The 24,175-nt window shown below is 32.2% G+C and overlaps 1 protein-coding gene across 2 annotated transcripts in view; it reads left to right on the top strand.

The window, feature by feature from the left end:
- LOC147073837 (uncharacterized) overlaps window positions 1-24,175 on the top strand; it is a 776,846-nt gene that overhangs the window by 365,006 nt on the left and 387,665 nt on the right. The gene's annotated exons all lie outside the window — the stretch shown is intronic.

The raw sequence follows: 24,175 nt of genomic DNA, 5'->3' as shown, positions 1-24,175 counted from the left end.
GGGTCTATATATTCTATACTTATCGACCGCTAAAGTGATAAAGTGATAAATATTATCAAACTTAGGATAGGTTTGCATCAAAGTATTAGCACTTATTGTAACAATAACAACCAAATTATTGACCCACAGGCTTTGTTAACAAATTAAAATCTAGCGTATCATCCAATTACACAATGTTTCAGTTACCTCCCTACATATTATTATAAATATGGGGACCTGCCTCTGTACTATTAATAATATTTATTTATAAAATAAATTATTCCTTGTTAATTTTATTTCCGATGCTCACTATTTTTTTCGTGATGTTTAATGCTATTAATCTCCACTGTCATAAACGTCGAGCGCCGCCACTGTTTGGCGGCAACCGCATTTAAAATATATAGCGTTCCAAAATTAAAATGGGCGCGGCAAGCAAACGGCCTGTGTGGTCTCGCCGATTTTGCCGCCAATTTCTAGCGAAACCCGTTTTAGCATTGTCAACACGATTTGGCGCGTTTAAAAAAATGATAAATACGCGTTTCGTTCCATTGTTTGAAATTTAATCTACACTTCCTGACAAATAATAAATAAATTATTGAAACAATAACTGTGCCGTAAATTCCGCTAAATGCCCTAGCGTTAAAAGCATAATATTATTGAAAATACATGTTCATATTGTGTGGTTTTACGGTTTTAATTGTGCCTGCTAAATTATTATGATTGTTTTATAGAAATTACTTTTTTAACATTTTAACTAGCTTGTAAGTATATTATTTTAATTAGGGATGTCAGATTTATTATGTAGACTTGTAATAAACATCTTCTGACAGTGTGTGGGTACAAAATACATGTTATTGTATGATATTATATTAAGTAGGTATAATAAGCTATAACTATGATACAGTGTTTCCGAAACTGTGGAAAACGAAAGCTTTGAAGGGTAGGTACGCGGTTGAATTTTTTTTATGAGTATCTTTCATTGTCAAGATTAGGGAATCCAATCCCGAGCCAAAATTCTGATCCCGGGATTTCGGGATTACAATTTGACAATCCCGGGATCCCGGGACTGGTCCCGGGATTGGGATTTTTTTCCATTGTTAATATAAAATTTTTATATTTACAAATAACATTGATAAAATCGGTCAAAAATAAATCTAGTATAATTTATACTATTTAAGACATTTATTGTTAATATTGTATACGTTAAATCTTGGAAATACACAAGTTTAATGGAGTAAATAATATTATAATATAAATAATAATGTGAATTTAATATGAGATTGCTATTTCTGATAGTAAATACATAATGAATAGATCAGCGAGATTTAAAATAGTAAAGCAAATAATCATGGCGTACTTATGGCCTTTCCGCTTCATAAATCTAATTAGTCAGCCAAATATGAAACTGCCGTAAAACGTATGATATCATGGTGGAATTACTTTGTTAAAAGGGCAAAGCATTGTTTTTTTACCAATCTTTCTCATTTTTGATAATCTATGTGAAAAAATAAAATGAATCGGCAACCTACACATCAAACTTCATTCAAACTCAGTTTATTTCTAATGTAGTTATTTTGTATTAAAAGTATTTTTTCTGTTATATTTTCCATAAAAATTGATTAAAAAAATCAATCCCGAAATCCCGGGATTATGTTTATCAATCCCGGGATTCATAGGTATCGAAAATAGCTCGGGATCCCGGGATCCTAGTCAAGATAGGATACATAAAAAAATCCGTGTCCAGAAATTTGTACATATGCCGTTGACAATATATCACAGTTCACTGATGTTATATCGAAGATAGATGGGCGTATATAAAAATAAAACACTTAAAAATACGAACGTAATAAAATCCGGCAGAATACAAGGGAAAGACATAAGAAAATAGATTCCAAACTAGGTTAGATAGAAGGTGCTCGTAAGTATCAAGTCATTCCTGTCTGATAACAGTGATAACACTGATAACAATGACAGCGGTATTATCAAATATTTGATAGGTACCAATCAATATCAAATTAATGTTCTTATTGATTCTAATAAAATTTAAACGTAACAGCTTGCTATGCGCCGCGAACAACGCTTTTATTTGTTATCTCAATGCTACACGGTCATTTCTTTCCGGTACGACAGCTGATGATTAACTACGAAACAGTAAAAGGTAATACGTGCCTACAATAAAATTTACGTGTACCTAACTATAAAAACACGTCTGATTCTGAAAGGATTATTTTTTCAATTGGCACTTCATAAAAACGAACCGATCAATTCGTATGTTCTTTGAGTGAGCCTTCGTCTAGCAAAAATATAATCTTAGTATGCAGATGAACGATAGCACAATAATTATTAAGTAAAACCATAAAATGGAATTATTTTAATACCTATTTGGTACATTTATCTTTAATAATATACTCGTACTATAAAGTTTATCTTAACTTCGACCAGTGGCAGCCCTGAAAAATATACCAGTAGCAGACTCATAAAATATATTAATTATTGCCGGTCGTGCGAAATTCACTCACCAATAAAAATTACACAATTATAGGCTTTCATAAATAAATTGGACCTCTCCGTGTGTGGCACAAGAGAGGCAGAGGACAATCAAAATTAACAAGATCCCATCAAAATATATCATTTCCCAATGCTGAGCGATGAGATTTTGCATTTTAATACTATCCCATTCAGTAAGGGATAGACATATTATTTGTAATAAATCGAATAACAATATTACAATACAATTGTATGGCATTTACTAATTTTTAGTCAATTATAATAGGTATATTTGTCAAAAGTAAAAGGTCGGGTGTCACATTTTAGAAATTAGCTAGAGCAAAATGTAAAATAATACAACTACTGTTTTGGCACATACCCAATGGTTAAATTTATGTATTTTTCTTGAAAGATTTTTTTTAAATTCCATATAGGTAGTACCTAAGTAAAGGTAAGAAGGTATTATATTTGCTTAGGTTTTTAGGTATCTGCACTAACTACAGAATTTTAATACAATACAATAACTTAATTTTATCATTTTATATTGTAGAATATCCATTCTTTTACCAATGATGTAATATTACGAGTACGAGTATAAGAATATTAAATGACTACCTAGGTATTTACTCATTTTACAAATTTTCGTGGAAAATGGACATCTGGCCTTTTACTTCTGATATATTGTGCATATTGTATACCGATTTACTTACATACATATCTTGGCATTATAGACATCTCTATCGCAAACGCTCTCTCTCAAATCTGTCACATTATTTATTCCTGATGACATCGTCCACCTTCCTCCTCCAGGGATAGCCCAGAGACCGAGCGCTTGTCTACTAGGATTCCTTCATTATCATACGTAGCTTATAGATATTTTTACAGCATATTGTATGCTAATTGATTTGACTCATTTTTATGACCCGAGTTTTGGACCTGATAGTATTAATTTTGCATTATGTTATATATTTAATTGGAAAATAAATTCTACCTTTCTTGCGGTTATACCTACATATTAATAAGTAATGGTTAACGCATTCACATCCACGCATTTGAATTGTTGTAATAATTCTGTATTTTGTCAATTCTTTAGTTTTAGTAGATACTACTACCTAGGTAATATTTTTATCACTAACAACAATCACATATTAATGTCATTCAGTGATGTCCCTAGACAAAATGCCGCCCCTAAGCAGCGCAAAAATGCCGCCCCATTTTTTATACAGTATTATTTATCATCCTTTCCTGATTCCAATATCTAAGAAATGTGTTGTATGGATACATTACTAACAAAATATATACTTACCACTAAATCTAATTTAAATTGCAAACTTCAATAGACAATATTGCGTGTCCACGGTTTCAGATACATTTAAATATACACCTGACAACTTTCAAAACTCGCGAATGACTGGCAAAAATATTTGGATAAATTAATGTCAGTATGTACCTACCTACCTATAATTCAAATATGCACGTGTCATTGCTCGTCATCAAGGATGTGACGTCCAAGGACAATAGAAGTAAACTAGACATCGCGAACCCGACAAAAAATAGGTCTGTTAAACCTTTTATGTTAATTAATAAGTACTTTTTTTCCAACCAGTGAGCTCAATCTTTCATTGGAAAGATATTTCCATTATTAGACACCTATTTCTATATAGGTATACCTTTCTCCTCGATTCGCCGCCCTTTGAGTAACTGCCGCCCCAAGCCACACTCAATCTGCCTAACCCCACGGGACGTCACTGATGTCATTGACTAACAATAATATTACAGTCCATGTAAATCTACCATCTTTCGCAGATTGAAGTATTCCCCTCTCTGTTGCCACGCGTCAGTGCTCACTGTCCTTTCGCATGATGATTTCAATTAGGCCATCATGACGCTTTGCGGCTCTGTCCAATTCCATAATCGGTATAATTAGTAATTGTCTTCAATATGCAACCCAGGACTGAATTAAGGGGCACGAAAAGACAGATCACTGGCTTTGGCGTAGCAAGATAGAAGGGCGATCAAAACAGGTAGTTTAAAGATACTAGATTAGCTTAAGTTAGCAGGTGACTTTAAGCTCTGGCGATAATGCATCTGAATAGCGATCAGTGACTAGACAAAATTCCACATATTTTTATATATGTAGTATTTTTTATCATCCTTTCACTACAGTATCTAAGAAATGTGTTTTATGGACAAATTACTAACAAAATATATACCTACCTACCACTAAAACCTACAAAATTAAATTTAGATAGAAAAGGTGAATAAATATGATATAGGTAGGTAATTAAGTTAGACACTTAGCCAAATCACCTGAGTGTGAGATTCTATTTTGTTGATATTTCTGACGCATTTGGTTTGTACCATTTAGCAATATAAAGATTTATTAGGTACTGTTCGGTTAAAGTGGATACAGCGGAAAACGCATTTTGAAAATAGCCGATAAACTGGATTATTTGTTAGTTTGGGTTAGTTTAGGTTAGGTTAGGTTGGGTTAGGTTAGGTTAGGTTAGGTTTGGTTAGGTTAACCTAACAAATAATCCAGTTTATCGGCTATTTTCAAAATGCGTTTTCCGCTGTTTTCGCTTTAACCGAACAGTACCATTTATTATTTTCATTCTATTTTTTCAACATGTAAACAAAATTATTTTAGCTATTTCTATATATTCCAAATAATTCTCCTCAATTTGCCGCCCTTCGAGTAACTGCCGCCCCTAAGCGACGCTCAATCGGCCTACCTTCGCGGGACGTCACTGATAGCGATCATAAGCTATTTTATTCGAATGGTTAATATTTGATATATTAGTAGGTTGGTACCGAAATACATTTTGATGGATGGACATTTTGTAACCTTATCAGCGATACCACTACGGGTTGTTTTCAAATTCAAATTTTATTTATTAGGATCACGATTAGGGATGTCATATCGAAAGAAAATGTAACGATATCTGGTACCGGCATTGAACTAAAAGTAACGAAGTATCGTTCAAAAATTATCGATACTTTTTTGCGGTCCTAGTTACGATATAATTTGGGTGGGTTTGAAACAGTGCGGCTATGTGGTATGTAATTTATTTAGGTATGTAGGAAATCATGTTTTAGTATTTATTCGTAATGGTGAAATTGTTGTTCAATTTATAGCGCTCCAAAAGTCTCAGCCAAATTAAATATGTTTTTTCAAGTTGAATAATGAAAATGGCATAGTGTCGAAGATCAATGATAATTTTGATACTGAATAAGTAGATCACAGCCAGGACCGGTCCATAAAGTGCGAGGCCAAATAAAAGTACGAGCATATGCAATATTATTTCAATTTCTTTTTTATGCAATATTAATTTAATTAAAATTAAAATAGAAATTAATTTATGTAATATTATTTACCCCACGAAAAACGGTTGAGGTCGAGGGGGGTACCTACATGACAACACTATTTAAAGGATATTTTCACATAATCTATTACAGTACCTGCCTACATAACTAATTTCTTTACTCTTCAAACAATATTGTATTGTACTATTTGTACTGCATCTTCTATTATGCCAATGAACAAATTTTGAATGTGTTTTTCAAAAATTTTATTATCAGTAGTCCTGAATAACTATACTCATTAGTTCCTCAGAATTTCATGATTCTATTGCATTTAATTGAAATTTAAAACCATGTTTAATTTATAGTTTCATTTTGTTTTACCGCGGTTCACTTAAGACGAGAGGTCCTACAGAGTGCGAGACCCGATTAGACCCAATCCAATCGTTCCAAGACCAAGCTTTATTAGTGATTACAGTCTATTTGCAATTTGATGTGTAGCTGCAGTATTTGTAACACTATAAAAAATGAACAACCTATAAACTTTTCGAATTAGGGTACTTTATTATAAGAGTGCAATCATATTTATTAGTACCTATAGAACATGGCCCCCACATCCTGAATCGGCCCCCCAGGCTAGAATGTCTGGCGGGCCCCCCTACATATCGCTAAAGTTAAAGGCAGTGTGACGATCTACAGTGGTGTATTCCAAATAGTGTTCGAGGTAAAATTTAGGGTATTTTTTATCGATTTTTTGTATTTTTGATACACCCACTTGAATTATGGAGTTATCGAATATTGACAAACAATAATCAAAAATTGCATCGCACAACCACATAATTTTAATTGTTATCATGCTTTAAGTAAAATTGCGCCGCAGTTGACATTTTTTACTATTATTGTAATTTTGTGACGTGTGTCACTTGTGTCACTCTCACTTGACTGGTCGATCCGCCAGGCCGGGCGCCCTTTAAGCCCGGGCCCCAAAGCTAGAGCCCTGTAAGCCCCCCCCACTTGTGGGGGGCCATGCTATAGAATATACCATCTTAAATCGTCAGGTGTTCGAATTTATAACTAATCTCATCTCAGTATAAAAAGTATGAATTGATAATGTAAAATGTTACCATGTGGCGCCCTCGCTCAGCGGACACTGTTGGATCTTTAGTAAGAAAATATCTATAACGAGCATCTCAGTGAGTCCATAATATAAATCGTGAAAAATAAACAAATGGCATTGTAAAAAATACATTGATTCGATTGAAAGAACCTTGATTTTTCACTTAAGTAGTTAATTACATGCCCGAGTCGCCTTGTTCGATCTAGTCCCGTAGGCTGCGGTCACACACGATAATAACTTTACGACGCCGCGTCAATTGTGGCCGAGCCCTAAGCCTCCGGCTAGAGCCATTCCTATCAATTATCATTAGTGGCTCTAACGAGGCTGATGCGTCGCTATTCGCCGCTAGCATGCGTGATCGCGCCGATTTTAGTTTTTGACACGTACTTACCTATTTACCTATATGCCATACTACGCGTGCGACAAAGGCTTAATTAATTATTCCCTATTATAAAACACACCAAAAAAAAATTCGTTCATGAAAATTTGGATTCAAAGTCAAACACACGAGTTATTGAAGGGTACATAATATATGTAATCTGTACGTATACTTTATAGCTGTGATTCAAACAACAAATGGCACAATAGCAATGAAGACCGGATGACACGTTCATATTCCAGCATTTCAACGAGCAATAATTTGTACGTGTGTACCTACCTATTTGAACCTTTTCGTCATCTGACGTTTATTTGAGTTGCGACGCTTAAGTATAATGTTATTCGTAGACAATAAGAATGTTTGAATTATATTAAATTAGACCATTTTACCGTGATTCGTATCAAATATCTGATACCGTATCAACTTACCTACTTTTAAATTTCTTAGATGCTCACGGCCGCAATATATTCGTAAAACAGTTGACGTAGGTAGAGTTAACTGGGAAAAAAAAATTGAGGTGTTAACACCACTAAGATACATTTAAGTAAATATTATGTAATATTAAAATTATTTCAAAATGTCATGTGCTTTGAACAAAATTATTATCATGGTATTTCTGCTCTCTATTCATGAATGATGTAATAATTTAGGAGTAATTTTTATATCCTGTTAGGTACCCTTAATTATTGTATGATGGAAACCCTTTATTATACATATTATTACTTTTCTAAACGATAATATTATTATTATAAATTAACAGTGGCACCTGTCAATAAAAATTATAACTATTTTGTTAGTAGGTACCTACATTTGTCAATTGCAGAGAACTGCAAGGTTTTAAATAAAATTTCATTCACATACTAAATATTAAAAAACACTTTAAAATAAAACCAAAAAGGTGAATTTATTCATATTGCGCTTTGAATCTTCCAATTATTAAGTAAGTATGTTATGTATTTGAGTGTATGAGAAAAATTCTTCCTTCGGTTAATTCAAGCGTGCATTGTGTACAAAATCGTTTGTCATGGCGGAGGAAAATGCCCTGTCACTTCGGGATGACTAGTGCAGATGAAATATTTTTTTTTTTTTTGTTATACAATTAACAATTATAATAATAGCACATACAGATAATGGATTGCCAATATTATTAGAATTGACGAATTGTTAATTATTACAATATTGATTTGAGACGTCACTTAACATTTATATTGTTGTATACACGGTTATTAAATAAATAGGTACCCCTCTATTGACATATATATTTCATATTATTTTTTGATGAATTCTAATGACAACACACGTTCAATGCAACAGTATCACATCTCAAACACTTTGTTAGAATATACAATAATGGCAGATCACAAATGCAGGGTGGTGGACCCTCAGTATATATTCGGAATTACATATTATACATAGTTAGTTATAAACATGACACTACCTCAGCTGAAAAAGACTTGATTACACATAGGTACATAATTACATTTTAAGCATTTTAAGTGGACGTAAAAACACTATGGTCGAACGGTTCCGCGTCAGGTTTATAATGTCGTGGGTCCCGGGTTCGAATCCTGGGTGAGGTAAAAATTCACATATTGTTTATCACAATTTACACAAGTGTTGTTGTTTTTATTTAATAAAACGCAATTTTTTTGTAGTACTTATTCCACTTTTAATCAAGAGATTAGGACCGGTTTCGTCCACCTCAGAGGGACATTTCATGTTGAAAATGTCCCTCTGAGGCGGACGAAACCGGTCCTAATCTCTCGATTAAAAGTGGAATAAGTACTACAAAAAAATGCGTTTTATTAAATAAAAACAACAATACAATGCAGTTCCACCATGAATTGACAGTTAACAAAATAAAAGAAATTACACAAGTGTTTTTGGACCCAGGGTATAGACTTAATATGTTGAGCATCTGGCTAACATTAATTTCTGTGAAGGCTCATATGATCTTTTTAGAATGGAACATAATAAAAAAACATACGTCATAGCTGAATATAGGCAAGGCATTGTATATCGTCACTATCACCGATGGTGTTTACATGCTTTATCTGATATCTTGCACGACGCCCTCCCACTCTTTCTTGTTACCTTCTCAAAACATCAAATCTTACTTATAAGATGTTTCATTATTTATTATACAATATATTTACTTATTACAAATATCATTCATGCAAAAGTTTTTTTGTTTTAAAATTAAGTATTCAAATTGAACTTTAAAAACCGAATCCCCCGCTACACCGTTTTTAATTTTCCACCCTTTGTCCGTATGAAAATAGACACATGTGTATTCGGATGACAACTATTAGAAAATGTTTATTGTTTGGTATTGTAATCTCGCGCGTCGCCTTTGTTCGCGTCGCGTGTCACGCCGATACGCCGCGGTCGCGCGCGTGGGACCGCGCCCTTATTCATAATAACTGAAAAGGGCCATTTAAATATTCAATCTTGTCGCGTGTGAAATTTTTAATTCATGTGTTATCACTTTACAATAACTCTATTCAAATAATGCATCTGCGGCTTCTAAAATTCGATTTAAATCAATATTATGCATAATATTATTATCTAACTGTGAGCCACCTTTACAATAAATAATCATTACTTATATATGTTAATTTTATTAAAACATTTATTATAGTCGGTTACAAATTGTAAATATTATTTCCTTGAAAATGACGTGTCTTAATTTCAGGAAATTTTATTCCGGTGTGTCAGCTATCGCCACAATGATAGCTTGTGAAAGAAAAAAAAATATTAGTTCTGCACACTGGGGCTGACAGGGCTCTAGTCTGGAGGCCAGAGCTTAAAAAGGGCCCGGCGTGGCGGATTGAGCAGCCAAATGAGATAAACACACATCACAAAATTGCACGAATAATAAAAAATATCGTCGGTGTTTTGTAAAAAGGGCGAATCAACCAAAATGCTACTTTGCAGGAGGAGGATTTTTAACTTTTGACATTTATTTGTTTTTTACCTGTAGATGATTATAAATATCTAACTAGTTTATAATAAAGCTTAGAAAGAGTACTGTCAGTATAATAGGTATTATTATATAATATTTTAAAAGGCCTAATATGTCACATTTGCTTTTTATTTCTTAATTTTAATTAATTTAATTTTAGTCGATTATCGTTTTTAAGTACTTTCCTGTAAAGATAAAAATTCTCCGTTTTTACACAACAAAGCTAGTGGGGTACATATTGTATTTTCATTAATATCTCGATTTCGCCAAAATGGTTGATTCGCCCTTTTTACAAAACACCGACGATATGTGGTTCTATGATGCAATTTTTGATTATTGTTTGTCGATATCCGACAACTCTATAATTCAATTGGGTGTATTAAGAAATACAAAAATTTACACCACTATATTTTGGAATCGTCACACTGCCATTAACCCTAGCGATAGGTAGGGGGCCGCCAAAAATTCTAACCTAGGGGCCCGCTTCAGGATGTGGGGCCCATGGTGCTGACCATGTGATTTACCAGCAATATTATGACTGAAGCACACAGTATAAAGTCACAGTACCATAACTGGTGAACCTACATTATTTCCAATGTAGAACTCATATACTTACGAATGTTTCAACGTAGTGATTTTTTTGTTGTTGTTAGAATATTTAAGCGGTAAGGTTCGAACCCCAGTCGAAAAATCGAATGGTTTTCAGAGTTTCAGGGATTAAGTTCCTTTTCCAGATCTGGGTATTGTTTTTTTCTTTAGGTTCATTACCTCGCTTTTTCTAATTATTATAGTCATTGTCATAATGTAATTATTCTGTTTTATGAATAAGTATCTAAATAAATAAGTAAAACCCTCTCTCAGAAGAAGGTTAATACCTACTTATAACTAATTTTTGATTGAATTCTAAAAGCCTACAAATATTCAAAAACATTAATTATCTGCCGAGGGTACGTATTCTGTGGAAATTTTACACGAATTTAGTTAAACGAAACGACTAAGTAAGAATACGACAAAATCTTTTGTTTTCAATTTTCCAATACAAAATCAGTAGGTAGACAAATAGAAACTTTAACCCTAAAATCTAAGAACAATACGTAATGAACGAAGACTTCTAATTAAGCTGTCAACGCGAATAAAAACCCCTTTGTCAGCGTCAGTCATTATTTGAACTCCGAAAATTCATACCCACCTACCAGCTTTTAATGTTAAATTTATATTAAACACGATTAATCAACGTTTTGCGGCACTGAAAGTTTTTTTGTTGAAAATAAGCTTTTTAAATGACATTGAAGATTAAGCTCCAGTGTGGTTTTGTTCTGTTTTGTTTACACTTTTTGTTAAAACGGTGGTAGAGGTTTGTGAAATGAGACAATTGTTTTCACCCTTTCCATGCCGGTGACGTTCATTAATTGAATTTCTTCGAATAGCCACATTTCCTTGTTTTGTTTGTATAGTAGGGTTATTTCTGTTTGGTTTTGGTACACGAGGCTACACACCTTCGATCAATGAATTCTTTGATCGCGCCCTTTCAAGTATACATGGCCAGCAGTGGCGAAGGGTGGAGGTAGGCTGTTAAGATCCGCCATAAATAGTGCACATTAAACTTTTTCAGACATACATATTTGTTTTCATTGAAATAAGACTACAATTTACAGATAGTATTGGTTAGTTTTCAAAATTCAATTAAACCCTGAGAAACCAAGCCATAATAGATAATAGTCAAAAAATACATGTCTATTTATAAAATATCTAAAATTATGCAATTAAATCATACATAACTTTGAATATTTTATAAATAGAATAATATTTTTTATTTATTATAGTTTGGTTTAGTCAGGGCTTAATGAATTAAAAAAAATAACCAACAATATGTGTAATATGTATTTTTAATCCAACGAAAACAAATAACTATGAATGAAAAAGTATCCACAATTTTGTCGTATTCCCCAAATTAGACCAAAACTATTATGGTTTCGTTTAGGCATGGTTTAACCGATTTTTAAAAACTAACTAACACCATCTGTAAATTGTAGTCTTAGTTCATTAAAAAAAAATACATATGACTAAAAAAGTTTAGTGTGCACTATTTATAGCGAATCTTAACAGCCTACCTCCACCCTTCGCCACTGATGGCCAGTCGGTTCGTGTCGTTTGAAACATTTTCCGAGGTGTTGGACCTTGAATGTGTTGTTGTTTGTTCTGGAAATAGAACTTTGAGCTTCGCACGAATAATGAAAAACGCGTCATATAATTTGGTCACTAATATGCCCTTGTTGGATAACACGAGACCCTTGTATAGAGGCGAGAGTTGAATTATTGTAACGTGTATAGTATTTATTATTCTAAATAACCTCGTCGCCAAATTTAGATAACATTTCTTGCATTATTAGTGTTACAGACCTAAAATATATGTTTTTTTTTTGTTGCATAAAACAGTGCATTTTTATTTAGACGAATAATCACATAAAGACGTATTATAGTAGGTATATATCTACGCTAATGATCGGTATCTGATCTGATTTAAAATAATTAAAATGTATATCTACTGTAGTAGTAGTATCATTATTTTTCATCATGCGATGATGCTCGTTCGAATTGATCAGTAATGTGACCGGAAACTGAAAAACTTTGTGTGGACCTTGGTATAATATAATATATATATATATCTTGGCCGCTACATTCTGAAGCGGATCCCAATGGTGGGTTATTTGGCTATTATTTATTATTATTTACTAAAATTTATTACTACTCGTATTTTACTAAAATTTATTATTATTTACTATAATTATTTATTATTATGTAGTAAGTTTAAGGGTAGTATGATGCTCTACACATGTATGAGTCTACAGCATGGCCCCCTCAAGGGGGGGGGGGGGGGGGTGACAAGGCTCTAACCTGAGAACGTGGCGGTTTGAACAATTAAATAAATAAACACATACCAGAAATTTGCTCTAATAGTAAAAAAGTCGCCTGCGGCGCTATTCTACTTCTATAAACTATTAACATTTTAAAATCTGTGGCTATGACGCAATTTAATGTAATTTGATAACATGTTATAATTAATTAAATGATAATTTACGTGTAGAATTTTATTTGATAAATATTGTTTCATGACTAATAAATAAACTATTTTTATATCATAATATATTATATTTATTTATTTATACCATGATATTATATTATATTATTTTTATAACATGATAATACCACCTTATATTTCTATTATATTATATCATATCATATCATATCATATCATATCATATCATATCATATCATATCATATCATATCATATCATATCATATCATATCATATCATATCATATCATATCATATCATATCATATCATATCATATCATATCATATCATATCATATCATATCATATCATATCATATCATATCATATCATATCATATCATATCATATCATATCATATCATATCATATATCATATATCATATATCATATATCATATATCATATATCATATATCATATATCATATATCATATATCATATATCATATATCATATATCATATATCATATATCATATATCATATATCATATATCATATATCATATATCATATATCATATATCATATATCATATATCATATATCATATATCATATATCATATATCATATATCATATATCATATATCATATATCATATATCATATATCATATATCATATATCATATATCATATATCATATATCATATATCATATATCATATATCATATATCATATATCATATATCATATATCATATATCATATATCATATATCATATATCATATATCATATATCATATATCATATATCATATATCATATATCATATATCATATATCATATATCATATATCATATATCATATATCATATATCATATATCATATATCATATATCATATATCATATCATATCATATCATATCATATCATATCATATCATATCATATCATATCATATCATATATCATGTCATGTCATGTCATGTCATGTCATGTCATGTCATGTCATGTCATGTCATGTCATATCATATCATATCATATCATATTATAATCAACTCAATCATCAATCGATCAAATCACTTTGCCCTGTAGGATGAGATCGAAACAAAGTTCTTCATCCACAATTTTATTAAGCTTGTTTCATATTGACATTTATTTTCAAATCACATATTATTACCTACCTATGTACATATTCGTACGTTGTCCCGACATTCCAGACAGTCGTATGAACTTTAAAAAGCTTTTCTTTTCAAATAATTAATGCAACGTTTCTTAAAATTGAAATTTCCCTTTGTCGTTTTCGTCAAACAAACTAGCTATTGTTGTAATAATCAATACAAAATCCCGTTGACAGTCGTCGTTTAACTGGATGTAAATTGTTTGTTACAGAAAAACTTTCAGTCTTGTGATTCACTTTATTACGAGTATGTAAATTGTAAGCTACATTAAATTTACTATTTGGAACACATACCTTAATTATCTGCACTTAACCTTTCGTGTATCTACATTCGTATTATATATTAATTGTCTCTATCATAATAATTACAGGGCTGAGAAGTGAATTATTAATACAATTACACGGGGACCTACTTGGGAAATCAAGATCAAAGTTATAAAATATGCATTTGCAATTTAACATTCCATAAAAATGAGGCATCTTACTATTCCAAGTCAACAACATTTAAATTTAAATAATAAGTAGAATAAATCAATATTTCGTTTTTTTATGTATTAATTAATGTTAAGGATAAATCAGGCTAAAATAATAATACATTAGGTTCATACATTGCTAAAATCCTCACTTATAACTTTGACTAAAATCTTTATAACTTTTCATCCAAACTGTAGTACCGAATATAGGCCAGCGTTGTTATTTTAACATCTTAACACCTAAAATCGAGCGAAATGTGATACATATATCACATTTATCACTTTATGTATTCAGGCAGGTAATTAATACAATAAGTTAACTAGCTGTCAAAAGTGCTATATTTTAACACCTCCCTCTCTTGTCTGTGTTAACTTTTAAAGCGAGACGGAGTACATCAGTTACATATTATTGAAGATTGAGATGCCACTATTTTGAAAAACAATCTACATCACGGGTGTCAATCTGTAGTTCCCTGCGAGCTGTCAAATATCGAGTGGCGAGTAGTAACACTTTTTAATACATGCCGCAATGACATGACTAAAGTTATGTTCAAAATTCTTGTTTGACGTTTCAATACCAAATTTAGAGATTCGAATGAAAAAACCACAGATACGCCAGCACGAATATACCCGAATTTAAACGAGGTCCGCAAATAAGAGACATAGTTCATACGGTATGTCTACCAATATAAATTTTCGCCGTATTACAAATTTACCAATTTTTTTAGATATCCTCCTTGTGTATGGAATTGCTTCCATCTTAGTTTAAAGTGTTTAAATTAATAAAACTAACGGAAAGTGTTAAAGAGTTAACTGTTGAGAATAGCTTTGCTGGTCACCTAATAACCCAATAAGCTCGTTTCCTAAATACCAGAATGATAAAGGAGGGAAGCCTAGACTGCAGTGGTTGGAAAATGTAGGAAAATACTTCGCACCCCTGGGACTCCTTGGGAACTCAGGTTAGAGGAGGTATAGTAGGGAAGGAAGCGTTGATACATTTGTGTTGTAGTGTTGATGATGACGATGATTATTACAACATGATGGCTGAATCAATTATTATTAAGAAGAATATGAGATAACATAAGTACTAATGATATTCTTTCATTGAATTAATCGTTAAATACTAATATTATTATTTCTACATCTTGTATTAGTGATTGTTTTAAATCAAAAATTTGAAATAGGCGCTTAGATTATGTTGATAATAATTACACACAGATAAAGTGAATAGTCATGTATTTAGGCCTCATGCCCTTTCTATTGTATCATTGATTCAATTACTTACATTGGATTCTCGGAAAAGATATAAATTTCAATTCCAACAAACGAATAACAATAGAGTAAGCAGATAAAGTCAATTCCTCAGAAATGCTTAAACGAGATTTGTATTGCACGACGTATTTATATACAATCTCTCGCAAGTATGAAATCATCAATCATTGAGTTATCATACTGGAGTCTGTTTTAATCTAATGTCGCATTGATTTTATACGTATACAGATTTTGATTTGCTACAACTTCACCCCGGTGACGATGGCCATTTCCTATTCTAAAACCGATTGTATTATCTGATACCTTCCAATATTTTTTTTTCAGTAAGTTTAGTTAAGCAAATAAAGTGCCAAAATTAATGGCCCCACCAATACCCGATCTTAATGAGGCATATCACGGGACCCTATGTTTGGTGTGAGGTATTATTTTTTTATGATTGGGAATGTCTCAGGAGCAGTTACTCAAGACTAACATCGCCATGCACTCAATTGTGCTTTGATAGTAGTTTTGATCGAGCAGCTCTTCCTTTTCCTTACACATTTTAGGAAATTCCCGGAGGATGTGGTTTGCATCCTGTATTTCTCCGCAATGAGTTGGACATGTCGCTCGGCGAGTGGACTACCGCTATACAAATGCCGTCATAGAGTGGTACACTAAACGCCGACAGGGACGCCTCCCGCCGGATAGATGAACTCATAAAATTCTGTCGATGTACGTGGCAGTAAAGAACTAGGGAACAAGAAGAGTGGAAGGAGCTAGGGAAGGCCTTCATCCAACTGTGGACCGACCCCGGCTGATGATGATGATAAAGTTTCTTTAAAATAAAGTAGAACTTACAGTAAATTTTATGGTAGCCAGGGACGCATATAGTAGAAGTAACAGTTTTTTTTGTTCTTGTAAACAAATTTTGAAAATAGCCGATATATTAGATTATTTGTTAGGTTAGGTTAGGTTATAATACTTGAATTCATGAATTCTTACCAAAATTCCCGCTGTTCCCGCCTGGCTTCCAGTAAACAGTTTTGTACCATCTTTTTAATAATTTTAGTAAAAATAAAATAGTTAAAAATAAGAACGACTGTTGAGCAGATCGACGCCTCTAAAAGCGATAGTGTAAACGTAAACGAAACTAAATGAAAGCTATACAATAATGACTTATACTTTCATAGCTGTAAGTCCACAATTGTTGTGAGAAATGGTTTATTGTATAATCACTGAACATTGCCGCTTATAAAACCATAATAAAAGCAACGTTTTTTTGATTTGCCTCGATTTTATGGATATCATTAATATTATGATAGAATTAATTTGAACACATTGGATTTATATTGCTCGGAAAGATCTCAGCTTTTTGTTACTGTTCGTATTTATCTTTATTATGTTTGTGCAGTTTAAATGTCAGAATAACCTCCGGGTGTTAAAATGTTACGAAGTAAAGCGCGCTAATAAAATGTTATTTTGAAATTACAATAATTCCACAAACAAACTTGTTATTTTAAATGAAGATAATAGAATAAGCCGTTTGCTTTAAATTTAAAGTTAATTCTGAAAATGTTTTGTCAATATTTTCTTTTATACAGATAAATAATAATGATGATTAAATTTAATGATTACCTAGTAAAAGATTGATAGGAATTGTTTTCCGGCATCGCAGGAGTTACGAGTGTTATTGAGAAGGGGGTTGTATACACCCATATAATATCAAGGGCATACTGACAGAAAGCATTAAGTCATTAAAACAAGTTCTGAGATAATCGCAAAAAGGACTTAATTTTTTTTCAAAGCGTTCTCCCACGTAGATTTTTTTAAGATTTTTTTTTTTCTATATTATAAAGAATAACGTTTTTGGCAAACAAACATCAGTTCCGATGTCGGTAAGTTATATGTTTATTTAAAAAACAATGTAATTTGTATAGTATGACTGCTGACTTAATGCATTCTATTAGTACCTAACTATTTTAAAGATCGCTAACTACAACTTAATAAAATTTAATAAATAACGACAAAGCAACTGTTATATGTTTTATGTTAGTGATTAGACTGGTATGTTGTAATTATCATTGGCGAAGGCTCCATACTAGGCGATTATTTAAAGCCTACTTTCTAAGAAAAATAGGCTAAAGACGTTAAGAATCAGAACCATCTGTTGTCGGAATCTTCAAATGTCAGTAACAAATATGCGACAGCACCTATAGTATCTATCCGATTATTTTTTTAGGTCATGTGACCTCAGTCTCGTCTAGCGAAATGTATGCAATACGTAAGGCTTGAAAGGCGAAGCCCTAAAGCTTTGCGCATAATATTATTGTCTATGACTGTAGCATTGTCCAAAATAATTAATAATAATTTCTATTGCATTCAATCACATCATTCATACTTAGATTGTTTTTTTAAATAAAAATAATTTCATGTAAATATTTTTGATGTGTATACATGTTTAGGAAAATACATAATTTAAACTCATGGCTCAATTTTATATCGTCAGTGAAGTATTAAAATTTCATCGATTTAGTGTGTCGTTGTTTTTTTGTATGTAGGTACCTATAGATCAGTGGCAATACCGTATTATCGTCTTATTTTCCGTAAGTAAACTTGATAAGTGTGCTCCTTTTCTCTGATCTCCACAGCCTACCTCTTTAGAAAAGTCAACTTCGCCCCTGTAATCATAGTACCTATACTTACATATTATATTAGCACCTACTCGTATTAAGTGATACAAATTCAATAAGTACGATGATAATTTTTGACATCTGCGTGGCGGTAAGGAGTCATTGCTCTTAACGCTAACGTTAAAGCCCTTGTGAGAATAAAAGAGACAATATTTAAAAGCGCAAGAGTGTTAAAAGATATCGAAAGGTCAGTGTCGTACTAGAAATAGCTAATACGTTAATAAATTGTAATTCCATTTTTAAACCAATCTTCTGACTCTGTTAACCCCGTTTCAGACGGGACACCGGTGTAGCGCTCGTATATAATAAGGAGGCCTTTGTATTCGAATAAAGGGGCCTTTGTATTATGTTTATGACCGCCCAGCGCTATTGAGTTAACGCATAATTTTGCGATATAAATTAGATTAATTAGAACATACAACTGGCTGCGGTCATAAAAACATGTGTATCGGCGGCTTGAGAATGTAGTAGCCGACGGAAAAGTGTACCATACACGCTTTCACTAATTAGCTCGGGGCGATCATAAACATAATACAATGACCCTTTTATTCGAATACAAAGGCCTCCTTATTATATACGAGCGCGACACCGGTGTCCCGTCTGAAACGGGCCTTAATCTGACTTTAATATGATACACCGTGTTTTATTTAATTTAATTAATAAAAAGTATATTATATCCATCTAGCAAACTAAAGTACATTTAAGATTATTTATTTTAAGATGGATGTATTATATTAAGTACATTATTCATAAAATACAAATATTGTCCTAGTGGGTAAATGAAAATTTATTAACTATGTTGTTATTATTCTTACTTCGATCATTAGTTACATCAATTCATTTAGATTTAGAACGAGATAAGAGATTCGCAACATTAATTTAAACCGACTTGTACCAATTATGTCTATAAATATACCACCAAGCAAAGCATCTAAAAGGAATAAAATAAATGATCAAAACCTAAAAAAAATAAAAAGATTTATCTTCTAATCACGTCTTAAGGCCATTGTCATATAATGGACTGTGTATTTAGATGTTGAGCTTGGTGGAGTAGGGCAGACGAAGGGACTCCGGCCACTAACATTTTTGGTGGTAAATAGATTCTTTCTGGATTCCGAGTCACTCACTCACAGGCTTATTATGTTATGTTTATTTATATGTTTGGATCGGCAATTATTCACTCGCGCACCACTGATAGTTTGGTACCAGGGAACTCAGAAATAATGGGAACTGAAATACTTAACGGGTAAGGAAAAGCAGGCAACTGATCTCGAGTACGGAAGAATACGGAATAAATTCAAACACGTGTCAAGAATACGTCATGTATAGTATACTGATATCTGCTCTCGGTTTATGGATTGACGCTCATTTAATATTGGTGTATTAGTATTACACACACTATTGCCCGTCTTAATGCGTGGTTCATTTTCGTAGGACACTCACACATTCAAAGCCTTGCATCAAAAACTACTGTATTGGTATATAGCCTATCGGAATTATATTTAGTATCTGTTCTGTGGTTGATATTTATTTGTATATTATTGAGGAATAATAATATTATGGTGATTTGAATTTAATAAGCATTAAAGTTTCTGCGGCACTGTGCATACGTCAGGGGAGGATGAAGCAAAATAAGACAAGTAGTGCGAATGAGAGAATATGATTGATGGCTTCAAACTGACATCCCTTGTTATCGTCCGTATTGAAAATAGTTCTGCAAAGCGTGTGCTCGCGATAAGCCGTGACGTTCAACTTTTATTATTTATTCTCACTGAAATATCCAATATTGCTTTTTGCTTTTTTTTTGTTTTAACATAGAAAATGGATGAAAGCCCCGGTTCTATATAACAGAATATAACATTTATCTTGTCAAATGCGAGTTTGAATAATATTACAATGATAATTTAATATCTAATGCTAGGCGTAATAATATCAAATATATTATTATTATCATCCCTTTTCAAGAATTCAATAGTATAGAGCAGCGACTCTCATTTTTTTGTACACTATAATGTTGTCGCACTTCGTCACAAAATCTTTTCCCCTTGTCTAAATTGAGTTATAAATTATTAATTTGAATAAAAACGCAATATCTGTACCTATTCCACTTTTTATTAAATAATCGTACCGGTTTCGTCCACCTCAGAGGAATGACACAGGTACAATTTAATAAAAACTGGAATTAGTACAAATAAAATGTTTTTATTGAAATTAATAATACAATGCATTTCCACCATGAATTGACAGTTAACACAATTAAAGAAATTTAGTAAGTAAATAATAAATATTTTCGTCAACATATTTTTTGTTAAAAAACCAAATTCGTTAAGAATGTTTGATTCCAGTGTTCTTAGAAAAAGTTTATTTTTTGTTGATTTTTTGATGTCATAATATTTTCCCCTACCCCCTCCCCTGATTCCTGCAGGTTCGATTTCTGCGGGGTGTCTTACTTTTTTCAAAAAGATTTTTTCTATTGGTTATAATGTATTTTCTCAGAAGTGTTTTCAAAATTATGCATGTTCAATTACATTCTTAAATCTTGTGAATTATTCGTTGAATAAAAAAAGTTATTACTTAATTAAACATTATTTATTATACGATTGCTAATAATTATAATATATATATATATATTATTAAAAACACTTAATGATTTAATTAGCGTGTTTGTTTAGCCTATTAGAATTTCCAAGCTGCATCTCAGTGTAAAATATTGCATACAACAAACAAGTCATGGCAGGGTGCCGGGATCGCCATAAAGTGAACTCTGAATTATCAAAACATGAACTAGCCATTACAATAAACATGAATTATGGCATATTTATTGTAAATGATAGTTCCGTACCAAAGTATAAACCCACTACACCTGTTTCAATAAATTCTACTCACGAATTCGTTAAAATTACGATTTCAAGAAATACTTACTTGTTTATTTTAGACAGATTACTTTTTCTTGACGTAGCATTTCAATCATTCCTTTACCGTATTTGTTTTAACAATAGATCTTATTCTATTTTTTATACAATACATCATCGTCGACCTGTTAAAACCTCCGATGTGATGTATTGTATCAAAAGTTTTTTTATTAATGTTTCTCTTGACCATTTATTTATATTACAGTTTAATAAAACCCTCAAAATACTATATACCTACCAACAAAATAAAAAATATTTTTTTTTTAAAAATATCTGATTTAACATTCTCACTTTAAAAGACAGTTCCAATTTCCGTAGTGCCTAATCAAATGAGAACTATTATAAACACTTAATAATGACAAGAAAAGCCACCTGTTATTTAGATAAGGGGCCACCCATTTATGACGTCATGCTCTAGGGGGGGGGGGGGGATCAGAGAAAATGTCACAAATGTCACAAATAAAAAATATAAAAGGATCTTAAAATAGAATATTGGAGATCGGAGATAAGGATCAATATATAAAAAAAACATTTTTTTTATGTTTTTTATGGGGTGGCGTCAAAAATATGACGTAATATAGACAGGATGCTAATAGTTTATAAGACGAAATGTTACGATGGAGGTGGGGGGGGTTGGTTAAAAATCGTGTGACGTCATATGGACGGCCCCTAACCTAATTATATATAATATTCAGAAATTTACAAATTTAAATCTGCATTCAGGTTTCTACTTATAGAACAGTTTTTTTTTGTCTCTTATTTAAAATTAAAAAAAAATTCACATAGGAGGTTTAAACAGTTGAACGACGATTTTTTTATAAACCAGTATAATGTAAAATAAGTGTGCAGATATGTACGTATAATCGAAATTCTGCGGGAACCGTCATCAAGTTATTGCCAATTCTCCCCATAAAATATGTTGTTTATTATTAATTAGATACACCAATGTGATGAAGACAAGAAACTAAATGTGGTACTGGGGGTGTATGCTAAGAGTATCGGAAGGCCGAACGATCATATGGCTCTTTCGCCAGCGAGCTTGACACTTGAGAAACACTTACCTCGTTTTCTGTCAGTGTCGTACCTTCCGGTTTTCAGCCACATAGTACCTAACCAGCAGGAAGTGTTGATGCCTAGGAAAAACTCATGGTATTTGATTAGGTCCAATGTACAAGAGGGCGGACCAAATCAATAGTGTCACACGTTTTACACTGAAAGACATGAGAGGGGGAATGCCCATAGTGGAGACTGAAGAAAGCTGCTGCCCGATAGTTAAATCATCTGGATCATGGTCATGGTTTCCTGTTAAGTACTGTTGAGGATCATAAATCTGCAATCTCTGCATATAGCCGTTCACATAGCGAAAGATAATGCAGTGCATGTAGCGTCGGACCACAATACAGAAGATCACCGTCTTCCATATCGACCCCTCGATGTTTCCAATGATGAGCCTTTCCTAATATGTTTTCTATTCTGGCTATGTGGCTAAAGTACTGAATAACTCTGTCGATACATTTATTTTAGAGAACTTTTAAGTTTATTTGTTGTTGAACGGAGATATTATTTCTCTGATGTACGTAGGCAAATTCTTTCTTCATGTATGTACATAATATTATGTACTCTTTGCTTCCCTACCTTATTATATTTACAAGTATTTAGTATGTCTAATATAATATTAATAAATAAATTACATTTATCAATACCAAACAATCCAAACATATTATATTTTTTTGTATGAGTCAGATTAACGTTTTGACAGCTTAAAAAACTGTATCCCGTAATCTTACAAAGTTGTATGTCCATAACAACCTGTCTTGCAATTTGTAATGTAGAAGTCACTCTTTGACTTGGGTCATTCGACACATGTTTCGTTAACCATATATGGTCACATATTCACAACACTCTTTTGACATTCATCTTCTGTAACAATGACTTTGCAGATATCGTATTTTCCACTATGATTATATTTTATTCCCTGTCGTTGGGTACCGTCGTAGATTGTATGTGATTTGCTGTATTGTGTTGTGAAAATATTTCTCAGAAGTCATAGCATAAATTGTTGGTTATACCTTTTGCTGTATTTAATTAAACTGACGATTAAAGTTTATCGTGTGGATCAAACTAATGATTATTTTACGATAAACAAGTCTAGACTGATTTAAATAATTTGATATTCATATCAAAGTATTGTCAAATATTTAGTTTTTTAAATATTTTCTTATTAACTTGGATATATTTATTATTTTTATATTTCTTCGTCCGTTTTGAAGTTACGCCTTTTAAGTCTCGCCGTTACCGTCTACACTCTTGACGGTCCTGAGCATTTTAGTGGATCAAGGATCACTTCACACATTGAAAAAATATTCTATAGCGAAGACACCATATTAGGCGATTATTAAAGCCTACCTTCTTAAGGATGAGGCTTTTACCTAATATTTT

This window comes from Rhyacophila brunnea, unplaced genomic scaffold, assembly GCF_057557595.1.
Source record: "Rhyacophila brunnea isolate RB1 unplaced genomic scaffold, BYU_Rbru_1.0 scaffold_17, whole genome shotgun sequence".
Lineage (NCBI taxonomy): Eukaryota > Metazoa > Arthropoda > Insecta > Trichoptera > Rhyacophilidae > Rhyacophila > Rhyacophila brunnea.
This window is presented reverse-complemented; position numbering and strand designations above follow the sequence as displayed.